The sequence below is a fragment of the Alligator mississippiensis genome, chromosome 12 (genome assembly GCF_030867095.1).
Source record: "Alligator mississippiensis isolate rAllMis1 chromosome 12, rAllMis1, whole genome shotgun sequence".
Classification (NCBI taxonomy): domain Eukaryota; kingdom Metazoa; phylum Chordata; order Crocodylia; family Alligatoridae; genus Alligator; species Alligator mississippiensis.
Window position 1 is genome coordinate 28375069 of NC_081835.1, and position 23778 is coordinate 28398846.

Consider the following 23778-nt stretch of genomic DNA (forward strand, 5'->3'; position numbering starts at 1 on the left):
GCGCACGTGAGTTAGAATTAGTCACGGAGGCGTAATGGTTGATTGAAAAGATTGTTTACTTACACCCAAAGATGGTATTGGTGTAGGCTGGACAGGTTTCCAGGCACAGCTCCCGCTTAGATCCTCGCTAGAGGAACATGACAAATTAATTGCTCCCACGGAGTTGTTCAGGCTCCGTGGGTCCAGTTCGGTTAGGTTCGAAAAGTTTCCCCGGAGTTACTTAGGCTCCGCGGGTCTGAAGTTACAGGAAAGGGATACGTCTGGGATTGCGATCGGTGACGGGGAGAGGCTAGAAGCGAAAGCTCCGCAGGCTCGGTTCGATTGCCTCTATTGCCTGCTTAGGGGCGGTCGGTTGGGTCCGCAGCGCTTGGAGATCTTCACACAGAATCTCTCTCGTCCTCCCTCCTCCGGCTTGGGCGGAAACTACCCAAGCCTTTTGTATGGCTAGCAAGCCAATCGCTAGCCGCCACGTGTGCCTACATTAGGAATTGGCCAATAATGTGGCGCGAATCCGAATACAAATGGCAGGAACTCCTTTGCAGTGTGTATCACTATGATGCAAAAGAAATGCACCCTGCAAAGAAGCCGCAATTTGGCGCGAAATAATTTAGCGGTGCTGAAGCGCACACACAAACAAAAATCACAACTTTGGGTTGTGACAACTTTAAAGAAGTAGTGCTCTCAAATGCCATGTTATCGACCCAAGTGTGTTGGGAAAATCCTCGTGGAAGAGGAAAGAGATTTTTAGGATGGCAACCAGGCTGTAAACTAACCATTAACGCCACACACCTAATATGGCCAAACAATACTGCGGTAGGGGCCAAGGAAGCTGAAAGCAAAGGGTACCTCCCCTAGAATGTCTCTGCCCCCTGCAGCTCCTTACAGCTTCCTTATGTATGGCGGTTTATGGAAGGTTCTATAGGATGCTCCACTTCTAATAAAACTTGGACTTAGAGCCATAACTGCTCCCTATCTTGCATACACGGCCCTTCCAAAAAAAACAGATTGTTCATATGTTGATAGCCTTACTTCCCAAAGTAGCTCATCTATTGCCCTGAAAACCCTCACCCCCGCAATTAAGCTCTGATGAGACATTTTATTATTTGTAGTATCAAAGCCTATATCAGCCTACCACAGCTCTGGGCAGGGCGATGTACTTTTGAAAGCGCCTTCCTTGAGCCCGGGGCTATCATTACCCGTTCAGAACTACTAATTGTCTGGCCAAAATGACAAAAACGGGATTAGAATAGCTTTTGGCAAAGTGCAGCCCATTTCATAGGTGTCTCAGCTCCTTACCTTGGAAATTTCTATTTAGATCACCACATCAGCCAACTAGCACATGCATTGGAGCTTGTTGCCAATAGTACAGCAGAGAGCGCTGAATTATTGCAAGGACAGGCTTCTGCCAACCATGCTATGATTTTAGAAAATCGCCTAGCATTAGACTATTTGTTAGCTAGAGAAGGAGGAGTATGTGCTTTAATCACAGGAGGACCCTGCTGCACCTACATTCCTGACCACTCTGACAATATAACTGCCGTAGTAAAAACAATTTGAGACACAGCACGACGGGTAAACTCTTTGCGAAGTTGGTCAGTAATGGAATGGATCACGTCAAGTCTAGGAATGTGGAGAAGGTATATCTTAGAATACATTTTATAGGAATTAGGAATTTTCTTAGTTATTACTCTAGTAATTGCTGTAATTAAAGCATGTGTAGTTCGCGTTACGCAAAAAGTAATTAATCTCAATGTCATGCAAACCTGGGAAATGGCCAGCAGGCCATAGGCCTTTGGCCATAAGGGGGTTAGAAATTGTGCACAGAGAAGGGGGTTTCCTTCTCTAGCAACACAGGAAGCACAGCCTGCACCTTCAGGTGCCCACAACTTCCCCCATAGTAACTAAGCATGATAAACAAGCTTAACGGCAGGCCTGTGCCTTATTTGGTAAAATTGTTTAAAACTGTATTGTGATTGGAGCTTACGCCGCAGGTTAAAGAAGAGTTATGCAGTACTAGTAATTTTCCGCTAAAGCTTTGCACGTGCGAAAATCTCATGTAACCAGAGAATATAAATACATGTGTGAGAGTGCAGCCGGGGGCCCCTCTGCCTTTCTAAGGTCAGGGGACCTTCGGCTGAATAAACTGAAAAGACCACACCCTCGTCTCCTGCTTATTTGAGTCTCAGCTGGGAAATGAGCCCCGTTGGGGTCAGGAGTATTCGCAGGTATTCCCTTACCAGGTTGGGAGCTTAAGCAAATAATTTCTCCGACAACACCCACACCCCACCCACAGGTCAGGGGCTGCCCTGCAACCCCACCCCATGATCCCAGCCTCATCTGCCCATCTCACTCCTGAACACTGTTCCCCGCCCACCTGCAGCCTCATACCACATAGGGCAGGGGTAGGCAACGTTTTTTGGCCAGAGTGCCAAAAAACACCATAATGTCTACCTCGGAAGGTGCCGGAGTGCTGGCATGGCAGAAAAACAAAATGAGGGCAAGGGGTACATGGCAGGATGCCCTGCTTGTGCCCCTTGCCCCCCACCCAAAGCCTCTACCCCCAGCCCTACACCCAAAGCCCTTGGTCCCTAGCCCTACTGCCCCTTGCCCCCCACTAAAAGCCTTTGCCCCCCAGCCCTGCTGCCCCTTGTCCCCCACCCAAAGCCCCTGCCTCCCAGTCCTGCTGCCCCTTTATCCCCACCCAAAGCCCCTGCCCCCCAGCCCCTGTCCCCCTGTCCCCCAGCCCTACTACCCCCCACCCAAAACCCCTGCCCCCCTGCCTCCCAGCTGCTTGCTGGGAGCAGCCCAGGATCCAGCTGGAAGCAGCTCCCCAGAGCTGGGGTGGCTGCAGCCGGGAGGCTCCAAACAGCTCCACGAGACTCATCACCTCTGTGCTGGGAGTGGGGGAGAGACTGGGGCTGTGCTGCCTCAGGTCCCCCCACACCGCCCGCTCCAAGGCACGCCTGCTCGCGCCCATGTGGAGCTGGTGCTGGAGCCCGGCGCAGCTGCTTGGAGCCTCCCAGCTGCAGCCGCCCTGGCTCTGGGGAGCTGCTGCCAGCTGGATCCCGGGCTGCTCCCAGCAAGCAGCTGGGACGCTGCAAGCCCTGCTCAGAGCAGCCCCGGCTCCATCGCTGGCAGCAGCTTCCCAGACAGGGCTGTCCGTGGCGTGCCACACTTGGCATGCATGTCAGGGGTTGCCAACCCTTGACATAGGGAGTTTTGGTGAGTTGTTGTGGTAGGGGGATTGTGGGGGAGGGGTGCTGAACCAGCCCACAACAACTCATCAAAATTCTCTATATGGTCTCCAGGCCCAAATAATTGGCCACCCCTGCTTTAAAAGGACTTACCAAAATATTTGCCGTAGCCTTTCCACAATGGCTGCACATTCACTTAGCAAATTTCCCACAAGAAAATAAGAAAAAAAAGCAAATAATCATTTCCGAATTTACTCAGGCAATTTTATACCAGTCATTGCAATAAACAATAAGTAATTGGAAAATAATAAATTTTACTTGTATGGTAAACTGTCCTTCACCATCAAAAATACAACTACTAAACAGACTTTATACATTTTTATACCAGGCATACCAAAACTAAGTAAAACTATTAGAGCAGTCATTACGAACAGTATTAAAAACTCATTGTACATGCCCTGTTGCTGAGTTGGGCATGGAAGTTGCAAAGCTGGTCTTTTACCATCACTGTTTTAGCCATGCTATGATCATCTAAATGGCTCTTTCTTGCATTTTCCCTAAGACATTTCTTTTTTGTAAGACATTTGCAAAATTTATTTTTGGTTATTTATTTCATCAATAATTTTTTTGCATAATTATAAAACAGTTCCAAGTATATTGCTTCATTGAGTAGCATTAGCTCTGTGTTTACCAAGAATAAACAATCCAGTGGAATCAGTATTCAGTGTGGTGAACAGTAATTAGAATGGAGAAAAGTGGCCTATACATGCTGTAGAAGGTGGGTTTTTTTGCTCAAAGTTAATGTTAGTGACACTTGTTCAATACTTTGGGATCGATTCATTCAGAACACCAAGCAACTGGAAAGAGAAATAGTCACATATCACTAGTGTGTCAGTAGATGGAAATATCAATATACTTTTAAGAAAAGTATCTGTTTGCATGGTATTTCACGATCCTAATGCAGCCAGGAAAACATTAGAGCTTTTTTTCTTTTTTTGCTTCTATTTTTTGTTTTTTGATTATATTATTTCAGCTTTATGCCTTCTGATTTACAAATTAAAAAGCCCAATGCCAACTACTTGCAACTTATGGCCCTATCTACCTCAAAAATCCTTCCAAGCCACCAGACTCTTTGAATATCACTCTCTGTATGCAAAAAACACTTAATGATTTTTTTCCCCCAATAGCAAGGACCCATAATTCACAACAAAACTACAGTTTTCAGCATGAACGCCTTGTGCCTCCTGAGGCTGAGGGGGCACAGTGACTGCCCACAGGCAGTGGCAGCAGTGTCAGTGGTGGGGGCATAGCGGTGGCAAGAGGGGATTGACTGCAGTCGGCCGCAGCAGTGTTGGTGGTGGGGTGGTAAGCACCAAGTGGCGATTGGCGACTGCCCACAGACACGGTTGGCAGCGTCAGCAGGGGGAGGGGGTGGCAAGCAGTGACCGCCCCCAGACACTGCTGGCAGTGGTGGTGGCAGCCAATCTCAGCGGGTGCATGTGCATTCACGTGTACCCCCTACATGTTTTCAGGTTCTTAATGTATTTAAAAACCTCTGGGTCCCAGGAGACCTCCTGAAGCTATCTGATTGTTTAGACAAGTTCCTCTAAAGGTGAATAAATAAGTTCAGGAATATTTTTAAATGATTCATAGCATCAGGAACACTAATCTTTTTTTGGACTTTGAAGTACTAGTGCAGGCTGTGTAAAGAACCAATTCTCTTTCATGTCAAATTGGGTGTCTTTAAAAATTTGTTCTTTGAGTAATAAAAAGTCTGACCTTGTTATGAGATAGACTGATGCTCACTTTGAAAAAAAACATTCTGAATAAGTTCTGTAGCTTTTGAATTTTTCTAAGAGTAGAGTGCTAGGTGACAGAAGTATCTATGCAATGGTTCAGCTCTCTTGAAATTTCACTGCTGAAGACAGAAACCATTTGGCAGAATCAGATACATTTACTGGGTCTAATCCTGTTCTCAGATGCATGTTGTCTTCTCTGGAAGGCCATCATCAACACCAAATGCAAGTCACAGGTTCTGTGGAGCAATCACAGAGTCATAATAGTCCTCCTTACCGCTTAGAGAGGATTAAAAGGCAATTCTAAGGATACAATAATAAAGGCTGGACAGGGATGTTAGATTATAACCCACAATATGGGTGCAGGTCTCCCACTCCCCCTCACATGACAGATTCTATTCCTCTATTCCAGTATGTAGCCTGCTCTCTTCAGGAATAGCAGATCACAAGATATTTCTTCTGCCATTATGCACATTTTTTGGTGACCTGGCTGTCCCTCTGGAAACTTACCAGTGGTTTACTGTAGGCCCAGCTTGCACTGTGGCTATCACATCATATATACACACCTCATAAAAGTACTATAACACAGTTGTGTTCCAGTAGTGTATTTGCATTGCTATAAAGTTATGTCACCACTTCCATAATAAAACCCTATTTCAGCAGGTGTAAAAATTCTCTTTGGGCTGAAACTTGGCACCTGCATAGCCTGGTTTTAGGCATGGAGAGATCTGGACAAAACTTTTATATTGTTTTGTGAATTGTGTGCAGGAGTCTGGGATTTTTCTGTGTGCTCTTATGAAAATGGAGAGAAGCCACAGAATTATTACAGTCAGAAAGGAAGGTGGGGCTTCCTGAGTGAGATGTGGAGTCCACAATAGGGAGCATAATGACCTGTATTCAATCTCCCAGGCCCCATCTTCCTAAATCTCAGCTCTAAGACTGAAAATAGATTTATCTTTTTTTTTTTTTTTTGTTACCTTGTTTCCCCTTGAGGATTTTAGGGCATCTCAGGAGGATGATCCACGTTTTTCTAGCTCATTCTAATACTACAAGGGTAGGTCTAATTCTGTAGACTGCAACATAGTGTAAAGGTACCCAAGTTAGATTTAAGCAAGTGTCTCTACTCTGTGCATACATTAGCCAGAACAAAGCCCCATGCCAGCACAGTTACACTGCTACCAGTGCCTGGATCAGCTTGTTTACCTCCCTCCAGTATGTCTACACTACTTCTGTTTGCAGTGTAGACATGCCCTAATATAATATAGGACTTTTCCTGCATGTGGTTGAAACAGTAGCAGCAGCAGTTCTTTAAGCCTGGCTTTCACCATAAGAAAGGCTGCTGCAGCAAATAAGTATAGGAATAGAAGATTCTGGTATGCCCTAGTCAAAGGAACAATGTTCTTAGTGACCATCTTTGAATACATTTACAGGTGATACAGTTCCAATCATTATATCTATAATAAGCATATGAGGCTATTAGTTTCTTTTATGTTTCACTCAGCTCTTCACAGTGAGCTCTTCCTCCCTGAAAAGAAAGGAGCAATAATATCCTTTAGATCCTTTGAAGGTATTTAGTACGCTTGACCTTCTATAATGGCATAATCAGTATTAACACCTATTATACAGCCTGCAAATTATTAAAAAATTAAATCAAACCTACAGCAACCATTCAAGGTGACATTTTGTTTTTCTGCTATGTGCTCTCAGAACACAATGCTATAACTCTAAGGTCATTTTTCCTGCTGTTTGCTGGGTTGAAAAATCTATGACTAGCCCCTGGGAGGTGAGTCATTTCCCTCCATGCTTCCACTCCTGCTGCAGCTGCAACCTGCCCAGCCTCCAATTGCAAGTAGTTGCAGAAAAATATTCATGAATAAACTATAAGTGTATCCATGGGCAACTGGTCCCTCCTGAGTTTGCGGGGGGGCACTTGCCCCTCTCCCCACCAGTGGACAGTCATCGACCAGGGGGGTGGGTCCCTCACAGCCACTCCTGCTGACTGGGGGTGGGGGGATGACTTCTCCTGGTGCCCCCACTCCCTGGCCAGTGCTTTCAGAAGGGGCACCAGCACTCTAGCCTGCCCCCAGTGTCCAGGAATGCTGGCTGTCAGGGGGTGCACCAGCACTCTCAGGGGGTGTATGTGCACCCCTGTGAACCCCCTACATGTCACCACTGAGTGTATCATCTCAAAATAAAAACAATGAGTGTGGTTGATAATAGGGGTATTCTTATTCAATCACTTCAGATCGTATTTAGTGACATAAGTGGTTAAAACAGTAATAACCAAGGACCAAACAGGAAATTATCCAAATCCCTGGATCACACACATCATTTGGGTTCAGGAACAACCATAGCAACTTCCTTTAAGAGCATATGCAGCACCAGAATATGGACAATTCATAGTGTCACTTATCAGGACTTCAAAACATATACATTTGCTCTGTTTTTTTAACACAACATGAACCTCACCTAATGTTTGCCTAAAGAATTGACTGAAAAAGATGACTGCAGGAATTCTTGGCTATCATGAAATAATAATCACACATCTGTTGTATTTATGAGACATGGGGCATAGCCTGGTGCTTCACCTTCTCTAGGGACATGATCTCATAACCACACACCCCTGGAATTGTACTACTGATGTTAAGAAGATTCTTTATTATGGGGAAACTACGCATTTCTGTGTTGGAAGAAAATAGAATTGGCAACTCAGAGCTGTCATTCCAGCTAGACTCTTCAGCTCTCGTAGATAGATTTTTCCTTTGTCAGTGTTTAAGAGCCAATGGGAATGTACTGTCAGAGCAACTAGTTGTGTAACAAAGTGTATTCTTCATGCACAGCAGTAGCACTGGGAAGGGTGGGAACGTCCTGAGTGGAAAGAGGACAAAAAATTATGAGCTGAGGGATGTATTCAGTATGTGACACAAGATAAGGCCAAACAGCCTTTGTCAACACGTGTTAAATCTCCTGTTATTTATACCACATTAGCACTTAGACCAGTGGTCTCCAAACTGTTTTTTAGGTGAAGATCACTTTTTCAAATAAAGGGCAACCCAGGATCTCTCCCCTACCTGCCCCACTATGCCCCTGCCCTGCCCCCCACCCCTCACAGTGGGGCACTGGGATTCCACTGCTGCCTGCAGCCCACAGCAGGCTCAGGGTGAGCATGGCAGATGGGGCACATGCCCCCTGCACCTCTGCCAGGACATGTGCAATGGCAGGAGCTCCCCATCCCACACATTTGGACAAGCTGTCCTGGCTCTGACCCTACCCCAACCAGCCAGGGCCCCACTTACCCGGTGGCAGGGGGCATGACAAGGCACGGAGGGGGATCATTCCATTCATCTGGCCTGGCACCAGGCAGTAAGGGGCACAGCTCAGCCCAGTCACATGCAGCCTGCTGTTGTCCCACTGCTCCCAATTGCAGAGCCTCTAACAGTTGATCTCAGTCTGGGAGGGCTGAACAGATGTGCACTCAGCACCCCCAGACTGAGATTGACTGTCAGAGGCTCTGTGATTGACCAGTCAATTACAATCTACCAGTTGGTGACCAATGCCTTAGACAAAGACTAACCCCTGTTCCGTCAAGCATGGTGCTCAATTTGGGAATGACAGCATGGCACTAATGCCCTCAGATGTCTAAGCAAATGCTTAACACTCGTAATTTGCTGCATCTCAATCCCAGTTCTGAACATAATGAAACTGTTTAAAAATGCTCATGTATACAACTAACCCCTGAGAGCACAATAAAGTTCTGTAAAAGAATGGATACTATGAAGACAGCCAGGTAAACACTCTGCTTTAGAAGGGAACATGGAGAATATCAACTGTGTGGGAGTACAAAACACAAGATTGTACTGCGGGCCTTGGTTAGGACTGCATGTACAGCCATAAGGATTGAGGAAAGGGAAGGGGGAATTGCCATGCAATTGACACTGAAGACCAATCATCAGATCTGGTTAATTTCCCAGCTCATTCACAGGTTTCCAGCAGGACCTTAGACCCTAAACATTCCTCAGTTTTACCATTACGTGTAAAAACTGTTTCATGGGAGCACTGTGTACCCTACATCACTGATATTTATGAAGTACTTTGATATCCTCAAATGAAAGGGTCAGCAATACCTTAGGAAAAAATCATAAAGGATCACATTTGCAGGGGGCCAGCAAGTCACACTATGGTAAGGGGCAACCAGCATGGGTTTATAGCATGCAGATCCTGCCTGAGTAACCTGGTCTCTTTTTACAAAGTGCTTAGATGCAGGAGCGGAAGTAGATATTATTTACCTGGATTTTAAAAAGGCTTTTGACACAGTGTCACACCCAATTCATATGAGCAAACGCTGCGAGGTGTATTTTTTCCAACAGTAAGGTGGATGAAAAGCTGGCTCATGGGACGCGCCCAGGAAGTGGTGGTGGATGGGTCGGTTTCTTCCTGGAGGGAAGTGGGAGTGGTGTTCCCCAGGGCTCTGTCCTAGGACCAGTATTGTTTAATATCTTCATCAGTGATTTGGATGAAGGTATTGAAAGCACCTTGTCCATATTCACAGACGACACTAAACTATGGGGTACAGTTAAACACATTGGAGGGCAGGGGGCGAATTCAGGCAGATTTGGACAGACTGGGGAATCACAAGAGGATGCAATTTCACAAGCATAAGTGCAAGGTACTGCACCTGGGGAGAAAGAATCTCCAACACACCTATAGGTTGGGGGGTACCATTCTGAGCACCACAACAGTGGAAAGAGATCTCCGAGTCCTGGTTGACACAAAAATGAACATGAGCAGCTAGTGTGACAAGGTAATAAGCAAGGCTAACTGCACACTTTCTTGCATCAGCAGGTGCATCATGAGCAGGTCTAGGGAAGTGATAATTCCCCTCTATGTGACATTGGTAAGGCCTCAGATGGAGGATGGGGGTCACCTCCAAGGAGGATTATTCTGCACTGGTCCAGTCCTGTAGGGAGCATACCAGGAAAGCCAAGGCTGCAACTGAACTCCAGCTAGCTTTGAGCATCAAGGACAATAAGAAGTCCTTTCTCAGATATGTGGGGAGCCGGAGGAAAAGCAGGGGAAACACTGGACCCCTGCTGAACCAGATGGGACATATGACAACTGGCACCCAGGAAAAAGCCAACCTATTAAATAGGTACTTTGCGTCGGTCTTTCATCAGTCCCATGGGACGCCCATGCCCGCTACGGGACAGGGAAGTCCGGGTGAGGGTGATCCCCTGCCCTCCATTAATGCTGACCTCATGAAGGAACATCTTGAGAAGCTGGATACCTTCACGTCAGCCGGCCCTGACAATCTACACCCCAGGGTACTCAAGGAGCTGGCGAGCATCATAGCCCAGCCTCTAGCACGGATCTTTGAAAACTCTTGGCGCTCTGGTGTAGTGCCCGAAGACTGGAAGAAGGCCAATGTGGTGCCTATCTTCAAGAAAGGGAGGAAAGTGGATCCGGCTAACTATAGGCCCATCAGCCTGACTTCTATCCCAGGGAAGGTCTTAGAAAAGTTTATTAAAAGAGGCCATCCTTAATGGACTGGCTGACGCTAACATCTTAAGGGATAGCCAGCATGGGTTTGTCGCGGGTAGGTCTTGCTTGACCAATCTTATTTCCTTCTATGACCAAGTGACCTATCACCTGGACAAGGGAGAGGAGATTGATGTCATATATCTTGACTTCATGGGAAACCAGATCGAAGGCTTTTTTGATCACCTCTTGGAGAAACTGGCCAATTGTCGCCTTGGGTCCTCCACGATCCACTGGCTGGAAAATTGGCTCCGGGGTCGGACCCAGAGGGTAGTAATTGATGGAAGTCACTCATCATGGTGTCCTGTGACCAGTGGGGTCCCCCAAGGCTCTGTCCTTGGACCCATACTGTTCAACATCTTCATTAATGATGTGGACACTGGAGTCAGAAGCGGACTGGCCAAGTTCGCCGATGACACCAAACTTTGGGGCAAAGCATCCACACCAGAAGACAGGCGGGTGATCCAGGCTGACCTGGACAGGCTCAGCAAGTGGGCGGACAAGAATCTGATGGTGTTCAACGCCAATAAATGCAAGGTTCTCCACCTTGGGAAGAAAAACCCGCAGCATCCTTATAGGCTCGGCAGTGCTGTGTTGACTAGCACCATGCAAGAAAGAGATTTGGGGGTCATCATTGACCACAAGATGAACATGAGCCTGCAGTGCGATGCTGCAGCTAGTAAAGCGACCAAAACGCTGGCTTGCATCCATAGATGCTTCTCAAGCAAGCCCCGGGATGTCATTCTCCCCTTGTACTCAGCCTTAGTGAGGCCGCAGCTGGAGTACTGCGTCCAGTTTTGGGCTCCACAATTCAAAAAGGATGTGGAGAAGCTTGAGAGAGTCCAGAGAAGAGCCACGCGCATGATCAGAGGTCAGGGAAGCAGACCCTACGATGACAGGCTGAGAGCCCTGGGGCTCTTTAGCCTGGAAAAGCGCAGGCTCAGGGGTGATCTGATGGCCACCTACAAGTTTATCAGGGGTGACCACCAGTATCTGGGGGAAAGTTTGTTCACCAGAGCGCCCCTAGGGATGACGACTAGGTCAAATGGTCACAAACTACTACAAGACCGTTTCAGGCTGGACATAAGGAAGAATTTCTTTACTGTCCGAGCCCCCAAGGTCTGGAACAGCCTGCCACCAGAGATGGTTCAAGCGCCTACATTGAACATCTTCAAGATGAAACTGGATGCTTATCTTGCTGGGATCCCATGACCCCAGCTGACTTCCTGCATTTTGGGCAGGGGGCTGGACTTGATGATCTTCCAAGGTCCCTTCCAGCCCTAATGTCTATGAAATCTATGAATCCAGTTTTGGGTGCTGTAGTTCAAGAGGGATGTGGATAACCTTGAGAGGGTCCAGAGGAGGGCTACTCATATGGTTGAGGGCCTGCAGGTAAGACCTTATGAAGACAGACTGATGGACCTGAATCTCTTCAGCCTCTGCAAGAGAAGGCTGAGAGGCAAATCTCGTGGCTGTCTAAAAACTTATCGGGGGGGGGGGGGCCCACAGGGAATAGCAGGCAGTCTGTTTACCAGGGTGCTCCTTGGGGTTACCAGAGATAATGGCCACAAACTGAAGAAGAATAGATTTAGATTGGACATAAGGAAGAAATTCTTTATGGTGAGGGTTGCCAAAATATGGAATGGGCTTCCAAGGGAGGTGGTGTTTTTCCCTACCTTGGAGATGTTGAAGAAGAGATTGGATGGGCATCTGGCTGGGGTCACTTAGCCCCAGTGCTCTTTCCTGCCCAGAGCAGGTGGTCAGACCCAATGATCTGCCAGGTCCTTTCTGACCTTAGAAAGGTATGAAAGGAGCTTATATATAAATGACAAAGGGTAAATCTACACAGCAATTCAATGGTGTGATTACAACTCTTGTAGACACACCTATGCTAGCTTTAAACTAGCTAGCTAAGGTAACAGCAGCAATGAAGCAGCAGCAGAATGTGCAATACCCACCTGAAAGCCTAAGTAAATGCTTTGGCAGCTAATTTAGGCTGATCCCAGTACTCTCATTACCATAGTTAGCTAGCTAGAAGCTAGCTCCAATCCTCTATAGAGAGTCAGACCAGGATAGCTTAACTATTTACAGGTCTATTAATATACAGGCAACAATATTTACGGAGTTATAAGAAAGCATTGGTAAATATATACAATATCCAGATCACCCAAATACTATTATGCTCTATAATCACAGACCCAAGGAACCACCACCACAAGAGGGCTTGGGTCCCTATGCAGGTAAGCAGCTGCCAGCAACAGGTAAGTATAACTGTCCTCGGAGTACAAGCATGGGGGCAACACAAATCCAGAGAGACCCCGAAATCAAAAAATACCTACCTGCTTTAGGTTACTAGACGCCGAAAGAACAATGCTGAGGGGAAAAGCCCACACAGTTCATTAGCCACGCTCATATCCAGCTGAAGCCTGTGGGTGATGGCAGGGACATATGCCAGCCAACTGAGTTAAAAGCTGGCACTAGCTGGGAGACGCAGAGAGAAGGTGAGGCAGCAGACACTGCAGGGGCTCTCCACACTGGCAGCAGGCAGCACTGGCAAGCAGAAGAAAATCCCAAACAGGGAGGAATGATCGAGACAGCAGCGGCTGCCCACAGACATAATGAGCCCCAAAGGCCACTCACGGGAAGCAATCGGTAACCAGCACCAAACCAGAGGGAAGAACCTGCAGGAGAAGCGAACACCCGATGGACCCAAAAGCCCATAAAGCAAAAAAACAACCTGGTACCTGAGAATGTGCAAAGACCATCAAGACCAGAGCACAAGCCGCAGTGACATCAGGCAGCCTGTCATAGGTTGGTGTATGGAAGGGGAGGTGGAGCCCCGCAAATATCCATCAGGAAGAACGTCCAACCTTGAGGGACCTCCAGTGGGAGACCCCACCACTGAAGTTACATCCAAAGTTGTGGCAGAAGAGTTCTGGGGTATTCCCTGAGGTGATCAAGGCCCCTGCCAGAGGTTACACAAAGTCTCCCTATGTCTATCACCAGGCACCCACACCGAGGTAGCACGCGAATGGATTTTTGAAGCAAGACAGATGCAATAACAAAAGGCAAATGAACACAGGTATCAACAGGTAAGTTTAGACAAGAACAACAAGAAGGAAATACAGGCAAATCTTAAATAGATGACATAACCCAGGTCACATTAAAGGATAACAATACATAAATAACTATTTACAAAATATGAGGCACAAGTCCCATCCCCTTCCAGGTATGCATGGGGCTGGATTCACTGGATATTCCCTAGGGTTCCTAACCCTGGCACCTCTCCCAGGGGGAATAATGGAAGGGTTCCAGTACCTTCTCAGATCCTGATGCACCCCTGCCAGTCACTGATCTCTAGAGAGGCTTCCTCCCTTGTGGGGACCTGTTCCCTGGATACTCACAGATCCAGGGAGCAGACCAGGAGGGGCTCCAGGAGCTGCAGGTGCCCTGTTGGGGTCCTCCAAGGCCCAGCCTTCTGTCCTCCATTGGGGCTTGGGCCGTCTTGTGTGGGTCCTGGAACCCAGGCCACACCTTTTGCCCTTCATTGGCTACCTGGTGTGGACCTCAAAACCCAGGCCCTGGAGAACCTCAGCCTCACCGTGCTGGTGCCTCCCTAGTGCCCAGGTTCATGCTGGGGAGGGGGGGTTGCAAACCAAGATGGCCTGGTGCCACTCCCAGGGCTTGGGACACTGTGCACTGCCACATGCACCGAGTACCTGGCCACACTGCGAGGGTAGCAGACCCAAGATGCCACATGCAGCTCCTAAGGCTGGATGACTGCATGCACTGTCATGTACACCAGGGTTCTCAGCCACACACCAAGGGGAACAGACCTAAGCCACCTTGTGCAGACCCCAGAGTCTGGTGGCACCACACTCCGCTATGTGCACTGAGTATCCAGGGACCTGAGCTGCCTCCTGCAGCTCCCAGGGTCGGCCCCATAACACCATGCTGTGCACTGGCTGGGGCTGTTGCCAAAACTGATCACCGCTCTAGGAGCAACTCGTTGAGGGCTCTTCTGGGCTACAGCTGCTGCCCACTGGGCAGCTCTCCCCAGCTCTTCTTAGCCCCTCCACTGCTTCTCTGTCCCACAACACATCTGCTGCATGCTGGGCATACAGCTCCTTTTATTCACTCTGGAGGCTCCACCTCAAAAGGCTTGTCAGCTCTGAAGGCACTTTGCCTCTCCCCTCTGTGTAAGGGGTGGGGCTGGCCCCAGCCAGCCCTTATCCAATTGGTAGATGGGCTCCACCAATCAAAATGAAGGTTTTCTGAGCTTGTTCAAGCCAGGCTGAATTGTTAAGTCTGCCACACTGGAAAAATTCTGATCTCTCCATGCCCTTCTCACTACTTTGTGCTAGCATGTTCTGGCCATGTTCTCACTTCTGTGTATATTGTGTGGCCCAGGACACATCTGGATTGGTGCAGGCCAAAAGCTTCCAAAGGCCCTGGTATAGGAAAGTTCCTTAAGACAGCCCTGAAGTGTGAAATCAAGGCTTGCTAAAGGAAAAACCCATATCACCTTTCCAGAACCAAGGACAAACTGCTTGCCTTTTTCCACTTCTGCATCCTTTGCTGCATCTCTGCCTGATCTGCATTCCTGCTGGAATGTGGCCCAGGATAAACTTGTCCATCCAAATAATGTCTGCTGTAGTTTAATTATAATTTTTTTGTCAACTCCACCTCTTGTTTGTAGTTCTCCCAGGCTCCATGCAGGGGGTGGGTTGTCTTTACAAAGCAACATTGCATGTGCTAGTTCCTCAACCAGAAGCAGCTTAACTGCATTCACATAGCAGAGGACCTGGATTAACTCTGTTTCTCAGCACTTCCATGCATGACAGCTTCTGTGCTGGTACCAGTGTAACTAACTCTTGTACCTGTAGTTCTCTCTTTGATGTCATAATAGTAACCACCCAATCACCCAGTATTTACTCCTCACTATCATTTGACAGGTTTCTCATAGCAGCATTGCCAAGCCAGAACATTTAAAAAAAAAAATTAAATGAGTCAAAATCATAATGTCATAATTTCAGGGTATCAAGTAAAGACTGCATTGTAATATTCAATTGCTCTAAGATTTTTTTTATACTCTCCCTGCTGTTGTGCATACCAGTTAGCACTGCCAGCTCTCCCACAGGTATAAAAGTGAAGCCATTTTGGCATCTGCTGGATGACCTTGAGAGAGAAGAGCTTCCACCTCCAAATTCCAGCTAGTAAGTCACCCCCTTCCACCTTCCCTGCAATTAATTATTTGAGGATGACTGAGGCTGTATAAGCTCTGTCCCTTTGGTACATCTACCCATTCTGCCCCCATCATCCCCATCTCTGTTCCTTCTCCTCTAAGGTTCTTCACCCTACCCTTTCCCTGGCCTTGGGGCAGCAATAGTACAGTCCCCTTCTTCCCCTTTCCATGGTTGAGAGAAAGGGTAAGCTGTGTGTGTTCCTTTTCCCTTCCCAGGCCCCAAATTGTAGGGATTCAGAGAACAGACCAAACTATTTAGGCTCTTTGGCTAGGAACAGAAGTTACACATTAACTGGTTTAAGTGATTAGAAACTAGTTTTTAAACCTGTAACAGAACAGAAGTTCAGTGTGCATAAACTGCTTTCAAAATGGCCAAAACTGGTTTAAGATAAACCTGGCTGGATGTAGTATCAGACATACCTGATTTAGGTCAAACTAGTTTATGGAACTTCTGTCCCAGATCCCTTCCTGGTTCAAGTTAACTCACAATCCCCCAGCATCCCAGGATGCTTTGCAGCCCTGGCTGGGCTATGCTGCCTGTTCTAGTAGAACAAGGACTGTCTTGCCCCTCTGCTCCTTACCCTGCTTCCTGCCTGTGTCCACCAGCCCATAGGGACATGGGGCAGGGGAACAGACCCCCAGACCATCCCGAGCCAGGGTATATACAGCATGTGAGAAGACAGAAAGCCCCGGTGGTGGGGGCTTTTCAGATTCTGGCAGTCTCTTACCTCCCTCTTCCCAGCTGTTGATTGCTTCAGTGGCAGTCACAGAAGGAAGGGAGAAAAAGTCCTTCAGCTCAGCACAAGGGCAACCTGTTTTCACACTCTGGTACAGAGAACCCTAGGAGCCCACAGACTATGTCTAAGGGGTCCACAAAAGATGTTTATTATCATAAATGATGTGTGCCCCTGGAGGCTGGGGGGGGGGGGGGGGCAAGGCAACCGCCCACAGGCAGCAGCAGCAGTGGTGGGGGGCATGGCGGTGGTGAGCAGGGAGCTCCCGCAGGCAGCCACAGCAGTGTCAGCGGCAGGGTCGGGCTGAGTGGGGAGCTCCTGCAGGCGGCTGCAGTAGTGTTGGCGGGGCGGGGGGAAGTGCAGCAGCCAGCAGCTATTGGTGACCTCCCGCAGACACCACAGGTGGTGTTGGTGGGGAGGGTGGCAAGTGACAACTGCCTGCAGGTACCACTGGTAGCACTTCTTTTAAGGGGTGCATATGCCCTGTATGCACCCACTACGTGTCGCCAATGTCTATCAGTCAACAGTATGTGAATACCTACATTTTCAATTCAAAGGGGTCTGCGCTTCCATTTGAAATTGCCAAAGGGGTCCACATCTTCATTAGAAAATTTTTAGGGGCCTACAAAGGAAAAAGTTTGAAAACCACTGCCTTAGAGCTTCAGGAGTGTAAGCTAAGAGTATCAACAGATACAACAACTGCATCACTTTAAAAAGAAAGTGATATAAACTGATATGATGCAACAGTTTAAGCCTGCAATAGTTTTTTTAATGATACAAGCATAGCCAAAATTCCTCCAACTTTGATAACAGCTGATACAATCACCAGAGCAGCTTGCATTCCTCTTTTAAGTAACTAAAATATATAATTATCTATACCCTCTATGAAAAGATAGTTTAACTGAAAGAGGGGAGGTATTCATAATCATCTTCAAAGAAAGGGAAGCTGGACAATAATTTGAGATTAGTATTTTAGCAGCTTTTTAAATACTATTGGATCACAGAGGTGGTAAAAATATTCCAATCAACATCATAATTAGCTGTTTGCATACTCAAAAAAAATCAGAGAAGGGGTGAGGAGGAAGCATGATCTAAACTGGAGGAAATGCAATCCTAATTCAAAGCTACCTGAGCTCTGACCTAGTGATACATCAGACACAATCTGGCCTGTGCTTGTTAGAGGACTTAATAGCACCCAGCTGCCCTACCAGCAGGAAAAAAAGAAAAAGAAAGATACACCCTAATTTTTCCCAGATGGTTTCCATTAAGGAATATCTGAACAGCTATACAAAAATTATTTAGCAGCAGAAGTTCTAAGAAGGGAACGCAAGCCTTAGCGGAAGGCTGGTGAAAGAAAAAAGAAAAGAAATCCTTCCATAGTATGAACATTCAGGCAGGATTTGCATTTGTGCAGGGATGCAGCCTCACATGATCTGAGGTCAGTTAGCAGAGCAACTCCTTTTGCAGCATAAATCTTTTAAGGCTGCTCATACTTTTACAAAGACAAGGTAATAGTTGCACCATATTATCTGATTTGATATGGGGAAATTGACAAGTCTGCTTGTTTATTTTATGTGGTTTTAAAACATTTTCAGAGGTGCCCAGAGTATTGGATGAGTACTCTTATAGCCTGTAAAAATCCAAACTAAATAAATATCACCCTGTGGTACAATATGATGCGTCTCTCTAGAAAGGCACCAGCTCTCTGGTTAAGCAAGGTAGCTGCAAGTACCTAATTTTCATCTGGAAAAACTACTGTGAATTCATACTGCTACTTGCCCAGCTGAAATAATACACAGGCCTGTGTGAACCAAGTGTTCACAGTGGGCACATTCTTTCTCCTACTGTTTCCAAAAATAAAAATAAAAAAATCAAATACAAATCCTAAGAAATCAGCCCATGTGCACTAATGAATGGGAGCATGAGAATATCAGCAGAGTCCCAACTCTAGTCACTGCACTGCACCGAAGTGAGGCTGTTCTGCTGGAGCAGGAAACTTGTGTCTGAAACATGTTCAGATTATTTTTTAAATACAAAGTCTAGGGAAACAGACTTTGTTATTGCTCATGTTTTCATTTAACCTTCCATACATTAAAAGTACCAAATAAATTGTTTAATTAAGTGAGGATCTGATTTAAAACCTTTTGCAATGAATCATTCTGTCAACAAGACAAAATGTAAATGTCAATTATTTAATGACTTGTACTCTTACTCAGCACAGCTGGCTCATCTCTGAAGTGGCTCATACTCCTTCAGTGTTTTTGCACCACTGTTGTTTTTTACCCCACTGCAGACTACACATGCAACAGCAGTTTGGAGAGCTTTAACAGTAGATAGATGGGCTCCAGAATGCCAAAGTTTTGTCTCTTGCACATGAATTCTGAGAGACTTTGAAGAGAATTCATTCCTTAGCTGTTTAGGAGTCATGCAGAGTAGAGCCCTAGAAAAGTAGAACTGCGTGAAGGTGGTTACAGACAATTTTTTTTTTTTTTACACTATACAATATAAATCCCCAAAGTATATAACCAACCATAGGCGACTGGTAGGGGGTGCACGAGGATGCACGTGCCCCCCCGATGGCCAACACTGATGCTGTCAGCAGGGCCAGTGCCGCCGCCCGTGACAGGGCCACCACCATCAGCAGCTTTTGCGGGTGCCCGCCCAGATTCAGGAGGCACCAGCCACTCATGTAACCAAACAAGTACCTAACTTTTCCTCTAACATGCAGACTTGTAGATGCTGTACCCACTAAAGCTCAGAAAGTGAGATTGCCACTTGAAGCTCACAGGTATGCAGAGAGAAAAAAAAGTCACCCAGGAGCCTTTTTGTGGAATTTAATCCAAGGTTCCTGTTTTCAGAGGTTCTGCCTCAGTTGCTATAGGAATATGTTTATAGCAGCGTGAAGACAATCATGATATTGCAACAAGGTTGGTATGATGTGAAGATCTAATACAAAATTCTCTAGGTGGAGTTGAATGCAAGAGTCTGCACCCAAAACCCCATAAGGAAGATTACACCCACAGTGCCCATATAGTAACACTGAGGAACATAGAAGCAGGCACTTGAGATGTGTTTGCACAAAAAAGTGCTCTCTAGACACTAATCTGCAGAAAGCCTGCTAATATGATCATTCTTAGGTCAAAAGATACTACTGAAAATATTACATTAATTTGTCTGGATGGATATCATCAAGGGCACAGGCCACAGAGGACACTGGGTCCAACCAAACCAATATATGGGGTTCCCCTTTTATCAGGTAGAGATCAGCTCTTAAATCAGGCCTAAGGACAGAAGTTACACATAAACTGGTTTAAACCTGTAACAGAACAGTAGTTTAGTGAACCTAAACTGCTTTCAAAATGGCCAAAACCAGTTTAAGATAAACCTGGTTGGATATAGTATCTAATTTAACTGATTTGGGTCAAACCAGTTTATGGAACTTCTATCCCCGATCCCTTCCTGTTTCAAGTTAACTCACAATCCCCCAGCATCCCAGGATGCTTTGCTGCCCTGGGCTATGCTCTCTGCTCCAGTGGAGCAGGGGCTGCCTCACCCCTCCACTCCTTAGTCTGCTTCCTGCCTGCGTGCATCAGCCCATAGAGATAGGTGGGTCGGGGAACCGTTCCCCCCCTCCACTAGCCAGGGTCTACATGGCATGTGGGGGAGGGAAAGCCCCAGAGGTGGGGGCTTTTCAACCCTCAGCAGCCCTCTCCCCTTCCAGCTGCTGATTGCTTCAATGTCTGCCACAGGGGGGAGTGAGGAGTCCTTTGGGCTCAGTGCCTGCCTCTGCAGCCCAGCATGGGGGCACTGCAAAGCCCTCACCTTGGGAGACTTCCCCTCACCCCAGCCAGTGTCCCCCTGCCTGGGGCAGCCCCAGGGAGCTGAGGGGAATTCTTCCCCTCCTGAACCCCAGAGCTGTTTGTGCCTTCGCTGTTGCGAGTCTCAGGCAGCTTGAGGGAGCAGAGGGAAATTCTCCTGCTCCTCCACAGCCAGTTTTACCTCAACTACTGTGAGTCTGAGGGAAAACTAGTTACAGGGAGTGGAAGAATCCCCCTCCACTCCCTGAAGTGGTCCTAGACTATCCCTGAGACTCACAGCAGCTAGAGCAAGCAGCTGTGGGGTTTGGGAAGGAAAAATATTCCCCTCAGTTCCCTGGGGTTGGGGGACTCCCCAGTGCCCCAAGTGGGGTGCATGGGCAGGCACCTGCCCAAGAAGACTTCTTCTTTTCCCTCCTAGGGCAGTGCTGGCAGCAATCAGCAGCTGGGAAGGGGAGGAAGAGAATTCCCCTCAGCCCCCCAGGGCTGCCTGGGCTAAGGAACCCAGGCTGGGGGAAACCTCCTGAGGGGAGGCTCCCCAAGGTAGGCCAGCACCCAGGCAGGGGGACTTCTGTACACGTGACAAAGGGCCCTCACACATGTGACAAAATTGCCATTATTAGTGGTTTAATTGCCCCTTTTTAACAATTCAGTTGTGTAACAGTATACACATTCGGTGGCATATTATGATTACATTTCATGACAGTATACACCTTTGGCAGCGTTTCAATTTAACTGACTTTTTTTTAGCATAGTAAGACACATCCCATGTATTTTAGTTTGCCACTTAACAAATTACAGTGATAATCAGCACGTATACAAGGACCCTATCCAGAGAAGGCAGCAGGGATGGTGCCCAGGGTGCTGGAAGCCGGAACGTGCTCAGGGAAGCTCAGGCTTGGCAGGCTTCCAGCGCCCCATGCACCATCCCTGCTGCCTTCTCTAGCTCCCAGCACACCCAGACACCCTCCTGCTGCCTTCCCACACTGCCCCAGTGGCAAGCCAGCCTGCTCCTGGGCAGTCCCATGTGGCAGGGATGGTGCACAGGAAGCTGGAAGCCTACCAAGCCCAAGCTCCCCCAAGCATGCCTAGGCTTCCAGCACCCTGTGCACTGTTGGATCTGGTGGGTGCTGCCTCCAAGCTAGGGAAGCACCCACACAGCTAGCAGCCTGAGCAGGTGGCCCCAGGGGGTGCTGCCACCAGGGAGGGAAGCACTGGGCACCCCACAGCTCAGGAGCTGCTTGGCCCACCGGAAACTCACTCCAACTGCAGGAATCATGGGCAGGCTCCAGGAGAAAAAACAAACAAAAAAAAGATCAGGCCCCTCGCCACTTTTCTTCCCCCCCCCGCCCCCCCCAGTGGAGCATGTCCACATGAGCTGCCACCAGGTCACACAGCTCTTGAACTGCAGGGGAGCCAGCGCTTCCCTCTGCAGCAGCGGTACCTCCTGGGACTTCTTGGGTGGACTGTTAGTGGGTGGGTGCCACCCAGGGGGTGCCCCCACTGTGGAGGGAAGTACCAGGGCCCCTGCAGCTCAAGGCCCACTGGCAGCTCAAACCCCAGCTGCAGGAGAGGTGGGCAGGCTCCGCCAGAAAAAAAAAAAGATTGGGTCCCTCACCATTTTTGTTTTGTCTTGTTTTTTCCTTCAGTGGAGCCTGTCTGCAGCAGAGGGGTGGGGGCTGTGAGATGATGGGCCTGTCACTGTTCTGTCACAGTGATGGAAGTCCCCAAATTAAAATGGTGAGTTTAATTGACAATTAAGAACCCATCATTTCAATTTAAGGAGAAATAAACCCCCGGTACATATACAAGCTCCAAGACTCCTTAAACCCCTGTGAGGGGCAACAGGGGCTCAGGAACACTTGGCTGAGCTGGAAATGGGCAGCAGGCTAAGAGGTGTGCTCTAGCACCCACCGCCTACTGGCCTGGGTCAGTGCAGGCCTCCCCCTGCCATTCCCAAATGAAAACCAACTGAACTGATGTTCAGTTATCAGTTCAACCTATGCAGCTAAGAGGAAGCTGCCTCGATTGAATCAATTTTGCCTCAGGCTTTTTGACTGTCTGTACTTAGCTAAGAAGAAAGCTAGCTCTGTGGAAACAGTGAGTGACTTCAGTCAGAAAGGGATTTCAGACAAATAGAGTATGGGAAGCAGCCAGAAAAAGACAAAAAGCAAAGAGGGGGCCTAAGGATCAGAGAGAAAAAACTATTTCTTGGATACAGATTTTGCCATGTAAGATTTTGTCAACTGAAATTGCCTACATTCTGTTCTGCTGCTGTTTAGTCCTCTCTTTTTGAAGTAGAGCAGAAGCATGGTGTAACAGGGGGCCTGCTCTGGGCCGATCTCACTATGGTCTGCCCACCCATTTCTGGGCTAACCACCCGCCTTCTTGCCCACCATGCCTTGTTGTTAATTATTTAAAAGATGTTAATTAAGCAGGAGGCTTCCCATTTCTTGCCCCAATACCAGGGGGAGCTATCTGCAGCTCTGTTCCTCCCCTACACTGCAGCCCAAGCCTCACAGGTGGCATCCAGATGTTCTCACAATCACTGGCCCCACACTAGGCCCCATAATCCCATGTTGAATCCCTCTATGATCCCTCCATTCAAGCAGCCTAACCCACCTTCATCCTGGGCAGCATAGCTCCCTGAACTGCTTCCCCTTCCAGGTATGGTCCCCCGGGACCTTTAGCTCACTAGCCCTGGCCCACCTCCAGGCCAGTCGGAACCCCAGGCTCTCAGCTTTTGGGCATTCCTCGCGGTGGGCCCCCGGCCCTTCGACCCTTCTGGTCCTGGCCCCAGCATTGACCAGTCAGGGGAAGTCAAGACAGGTGTGAGTCTGTGGCCTCACTCTCTTTCTCTGAGGGGTCCACCCTCCAAAAAGGGTAACCCACCTAGTTGTGGGGGATAGGGATTAAGGCACCCCAACCCACCTTTCACCAGGGTGGTAACTGGCCTGGCATTTCCTAGGGGCTCCTGCACCACTGAGAGCCCCACCAGGCCACCAACTCCCAGCAGAATACAGTTTTAGGTCATGCCCAGAAGCCTCCTGACCATCTTCTACAGCTCATCCCTTACCTTCAGCCCTGCAGCCAAGCAATGCTGTTGCCTAACCTCCAGCAGCAGAACTGCCCTGTTTATATGGAGGCAGCTCCAGTTTCAAAATGGTTGCCCTCATCAGGCACCTGGCAGCTGCCAGCTCCAGGCCCTTAAAGTGGCAGGCACCCACAGTGCCCTGCCACACATGGAAATATCCTGAGTCTGTACCATCAGTTTCTCTCCCAACCAGCTCCTTGCAAAGCCCTGATGGCTGTGTCTCCTTAGGAAACAGGCACTAAGATGAAGAGCCTATGAATTCAGTAAAGCTATAAGTCAGTAGCAAAGGCTCATTACTTGTTTCTTGTCTTTGTCCTCTGGAGCACCTGGTACCACCTAATTTGACTGAATGAATATAAAAACTG

At 47.9% G+C, this 23778-nt stretch overlaps 1 long non-coding RNA gene across 2 annotated transcripts; it reads right to left on the minus strand.

Moving 5' to 3' along the window:
• Positions 1-3454: 3454 nt before the first annotated feature.
• LOC132244505 (uncharacterized) lies at positions 3455-23479 on the minus strand. Of its 2 annotated transcripts, XR_009456022.1 has the most exons (4): positions 23396-23479; positions 18717-18944; positions 17047-17126; positions 3455-5229 (listed from the first exon to the last, which is right to left on the minus strand). It is a non-coding gene; the product is annotated as an uncharacterized LOC132244505 (long non-coding RNA). The 2 variants fall into 2 exon arrangements; XR_009456021.1 differs by lacking the exon at positions 17047-17126 and having other exon boundaries at positions 23396-23476.
• Positions 23480-23778: the final 299 nt, after the last annotated feature.